Source organism: Malurus melanocephalus, unplaced genomic scaffold (assembly GCF_030028575.1).
Source record: "Malurus melanocephalus ecotype Western Australia unplaced genomic scaffold, MMel_1.1 scaffold_924, whole genome shotgun sequence".
NCBI lineage: Eukaryota > Metazoa > Chordata > Aves > Passeriformes > Maluridae > Malurus > Malurus melanocephalus.
In genome coordinates, this window is record NW_026624156.1 from 120,310 (window position 1) to 125,777 (window position 5,468).

Genomic DNA, 5,468 nt, shown 5'->3' on the forward strand with positions numbered 1-5,468 from the left:
CCTGTGCCCATCCATCCCCTACAGCCAGACTGACCCTGTGCCCATCCATCCCCTACAGCCACACTGACCCTGTGCCCATCCATCCCCTACAGCCAGACTGACCCTGTGCCCATCCCACACTGACCCTTTTCCCATCCCACACTGACCCTGTGCCCATCCCCACACTGACCCTGTGCCCATCCCCACACTGACCCTGTGCCCATCCCACACTGACCCTGTGCCCATCTCACACTGACCCTGTGCCCATCTCACACTGACCCTGTGCCCATCCCACACTGACCCTTTTCCCAGCCCAGCCCAGCCCAGCCCAGCCCAGCCCAGCCCAGCACAGCCATCCACCATTCCCAGCCCAGGCTGCAGCTTCCATGGCATCCCAGTGTTTTCACACAGGAGCTGCGGGCACGCTGCTCGCCACCCCTGGGACAGATTTGGAATTCTGCTCAGGTTTGCCAGCCAGAGAAATCAATGGAACCAAATTCAGGCCGTTTGTACCGTTTAAGCCCACAAAGGAGCTTAACATATTTAATCATATGGGTTCCTGCTATTAAATAATTTGCAAGAGGAACAGGCGTGGAATTTTCCATTCGCTCTTTCCCTTCAGAATGAGCATCCCGAGCGTGCAGGGCTCTGTTTTTCCTGCTGGTGAGATTGGGAAGCTCTGCTGATGGCCCAGGACAGCTTAAACTGCTCTTCCTTTCCATGTGCTTCCACCCAGGGATGGCTGTTTCCATCCAGGCCAGCCTCACCCTCCCATCTGGGACCAGCAAGGGATGCTCAGATGGGAATAAAATGGGAATAAACTGGGAATGAAATGGAAGTAGGAATAAAATGGGAATAAAATGGAAATAAAATGGGAATAAAATGGGAATAAATTGGATATAAAATGGAAATAAAACAGGAATAAAATGGGAGTAAAATGGGAATAAAATGGAAATAAAATGGGAATAAAATGGGAATAAAGTGGGAATAAAATGGGAATGAGATGGGATGGGAGAGGTGAAGGAAGCAGCACATGCAGCTGAGGAAGATGACATTGTGTTACCCTGAAGCCCATCTGCCAGGCTAGAGAGGATCTATCACACAAGAGCAGCAGGATCCTTGAGGAATGAGATCTTTTTTCAGAGATGTTCAAACCCCGCTCGAATAATCCCAGTTAATTTTAATTTCGGAAGGTTAGATAGTCCTCAGAATTTTCTCTAATTGCATATTCCTCAGAATAGACTCCTCTGGCTGCTCTGTAATCAAATCATAATTAAAGCATCTGCGCCRTTTTATCCATCCCTTCCTGCTATTTGTGGCGTATACAGAAGGCAGCAGAGGTGCAGAATGCCAATTTCCAGCGGCACGACTGGGCAGCAGCAGGATTTGTGCCCAGGCAGTGCCCAGGGTTTGTGCTGGGGCACTGTGAGTGCCTCCCTGGGCTCTCAGAGCCTTCACCYGCAGCTGAGGAGGAGGAGGAGGGCACCAAACAGTGCCCCCCTCGTGGGTGGCTGGAGCTGTGCTCCATCCCTGATCCTTGCTTTGAGCTGCCCCTCCATCCCAGCTCCCCTGGGCAAACCCAGCAGGGATGGCTGAGAGCGAGGGAGGTGTTAAACAGCAATATCACCAAAATATAGGATTGGATGGATATAGGGAAGGATTTGCTCTTTGGGCACWATGGCAGCTGTCAGATGGGTCTGCTCTGCATTCCAACCAGGAAAAAACCCMAACTGAAGCAGCCAACAAGAGAAGKGATTSCCTGATCTGTCCCMCAGAGCCCCGAGAGTGAGGGATCCCAGGCTGGGCTGGTGGTGGTTCCCTCTGCCTTCATCTGATAAATCCCATTGCAGAGGAAAGGAAAGTGTTTYCATAAACTCCAACAGCCACTGCTGTGAGCGATGAAAACACTGAGAAAACCTTTCTGGGGAAAGAGTTTGCACCTTGAGTTTTATCTGCCTTGCTTCAGAAAGATGGGGGGCAAAAAAAMCCCCATAATTCCCTGCACAAGCAGAGTTGGGGATCAGATCGGGATAATTTCCTCAGGAATTTTTAGTTTGTGTTGAAAGGAGCACATTGGTTGCTAAATGAAAGGATCTATTTTCCAAAAGAGGATTTTGTGGTGCATTTGAGCACCACTGACAGGACWTTTCCCTCATTTTTCCCATCCTAGATTTTAGCCTTGTTGCATGGTTTTGTAACATTACAGAATGAGCCTCAGCTGTGCAGGCATTGCTTGAAAAACTCCTGAATAAAATTGGTGTAAAAAGTACTGATTTTTCACCGTTTGCTTTTCATTGTAACACCATTCTAATGAAACACCAAAATAATTGTTACTGGGCACAGAGAAGATTCCATTTGCACAAATGTTGCTGTAAGACAGCACTTCAGACKAAAATCAGCTCTGAGTTTGCTCTCAATATCACTTTTCTTCCCAAATAAAACTTAGGACGTCTTTTAAAATTAAAGAATTAAAATTAAGAATTAAGATTTTCCAGCTTGACAATTCCCTGTAGGAATTATTGTTAAATAACTCCTATTTTTGGACAATGAATCCTTTCAGAAACAATTTTGAGTGGAAAAGTGATTTGGGATGATCAATTGAGGCATTAAATAAAAAGTRGTTTCCTATCTAAGGAATCATGTTCAGTACAATTTCTGGGTTGGTTTTACTYCTTTCAGGGGGTTTGTTGCTGGTTTCTTTGGTGGTTTGGTTAGTGGGATTGATGGAGATCAGTGGGATTGCTGCAGATCTTTGTGTTTGATGGAGATCATTGGGATTGATGGAGTTCACTGGGATTGAAGGAGATCAGTGGAATTGCTGCAGATCACTGGGATTGATGGAGATCATTGGGATTGCTGTGGATCTTTGGGATTGATTCAGATCAGTGGGATTGCTGCATATCAGTGGGATTGCTGCAGATCTTTGTGATTGATGGAGATCATTGGGGTTGAAGGAGATCTCTGGGGTTGCTGCAGTTCTCTTGAATTGCTGTGGATCTTTGGGATTGATGGAGTTCACTGGGATTGATGGAGACCAGTGGAATTGCTGCAGATCATTGGGATTTATGGAGATCTCTGGGATTGCTGCACATCTTTGGGATTGCTGTGGATCTTTGGGATTGATGGAGATCACTGGGATTGATGGAGATCATTGGGATCACTGTGGATCTTTGGGATTGATTCAGATCAATGGGATTGCTGTAGATCTCTGGGATTGCTGCAGATCTTTGGGATTGCTGCGGATCTCTGGGATTGATGGAGATCTCTGGGATTGCTGTGGATCTCTGGGATGCTGCAGATCCCTGTGATTGCTGCAGGTCAGTCAAACCCAGGGCTGTGAGGCACCAGGRTGACCRYCCMAAGCYCTGCCCAATCCCATCTGGGGGCAGAGGATCTGTCCCTGTCCCACCTCGGGCATTCCCCACCCCCAGGGCTCTGCTGTCCCAGGGCTGGCACTGCCCRGGCACAGAGCAGGGCTGCAGGGCACCAGGGGCATTTCCTGCAGCTGCAGCCTGCTCAGAGCAGCACCAGGGGGTGATCTGGGTGTGGTGTGACGGCTCGGGTCCCTGTCCCCAAGGAAATGCCAAGGCACAGCCACCCGGGCTGAGCCATCCCAGCCCCGGCAGCGCCATCAGCCCCCAGCTCTGCTGGGCAGCACCTTCTGTCTGCACCTCTGCACCCTCGAGCAGTTAAAATTATTGCAAATTGCATTGTGTAAAAATTAAAAAAAATTAAAAGCCCAAAAAAAGGAAGGGTTTCTCCGAGAGGAGCGATTTGTGGTTCATGTTACACCATGAGACTTTGCTTCTTCCAATTCCTTCACGAGAGAAAGGAAGGCAGAGAGTACATGTAAAAAAAAAAAAAAAAAAAAAAAAAAAAAAAAAAAAAAAAAAAAAAAAAAAAAGACTTTAATTGTTTTACTTCCTAGTTTGTAAGGGACAAATCTTGTCTGCGTTCCGGCAGATTTTTATTTTCCATCAGCAAAGAAAATCCAGGTGTAGTTGAATTTACGTATCACGTTACCTTTCCACCTGACTGAACAAAACACATTTCAAACATCCAGCCGCCGGTCCTRCCCTCATAAAGGCTCACACAAGTGGCCTGTGAAGATTTTATTGATTGACATTATTTTTCCCTTAAAGATCTACATTTTAAAAAGGAAAAAAAAGAATAAATCCAGTAATCCAGCTGKTGCCTCACTCTGTGCTCCCCCAGAGCTTGGGACGGGAGCAGAAGCTGGGGCTGAACGCCGGCTCTCCTCACCCTGATGGTCACAGCACTGGCAGAGGGCACAAAACCACTCGGTCAGCTTCTGAGGCACATCGATTGTGGTTTATTTACACCGGACACCGACAGCTCCCCCGTGACCCCAGCACAGATAAACCCCTAAAGATGGAATTTGTTACTGCTGTTGGCGCAGCGAGACGCTCGGCCGCGCTCCGCTGAACCCCGCACGGGCTGAGCCCGCGTGTGCGTGCGTGTGTGTGTGTGTGTGTGAGCTCTGTCACGATGGGAACACGTCCCTGCCTCCCTCGGCTCGGCCACGGCTGCTCACAGAGGTCAGGGCTGCAGCAGCCACCTCCGAAGTGCCTCCCGCGCTTTATGTAACCCAATGTGTCACCGCATTAAAAGCACAACCATGCAAATGTCACAGCTGACCGTCCAACGTGCGCTTGAAAGGCACAGATATATCCCCAAGTCCAAACTCATTTCTCGTCTCCAACGTCCCAGGCAGAAGAAATCATGGCAAAGGAGAAAATCCTAAGATAACTTGAAAAGAAATTGTCACCAAGGATTCTCTTCAGAGATAATATTTTTTTTTTCCAAATCACTTGTTCGTAGTTGAGTCATCGCAGAAAGATTCTAAAGCTTGTGGAAATTTGTCACCGCACATAGTACAGGGAGTGCAGAACTCTTTTAGAGATTATTTAGAAATCTCCCTTTCGCAGCTGGAGCTYGGATCGCGCTCACGGGGTGAACAGATTCGAACACACAGCCAAAAACATCCTCCCCCAGCACCTTCCCACTCGCTCCCACTCCTCATGTTCAATCACCACTCTGTGAGCCCTCGCAGTGCCCTCCGMGCTGCAGCTCTTCAGCAGGAATGGCAGCACCACGAGAGCAATCAGCGCCTTCAGAAAACCCATTACCACCAACTCATGCACGCCAACAAACCATTGTTTACTTCTGAAATCTCTTTTAGCAGCCCACGGTATTCACCAAACGAGTGAGACGGCTCTGTGCAGCCTCTGAACGCTGTGAGACGGGCTCAGCTTTTAACTTGGCCAAACAAAACCACGCGTTCRCGGAAACAAGCGGAAATCGCTTCGTCTCTCCCTTTTCCACATGTGCAGCAGAAGGGTTTGCACGCCTGAAATGCGCGCTGCCCTGTGTGGAATATTTCAGACTCGCTGGCTGGGAAGAAATTCATGAGCACAGAGCTATTTCTGAAACCTAAAATTCACCTAAAATTCACGCAGACCATGCTG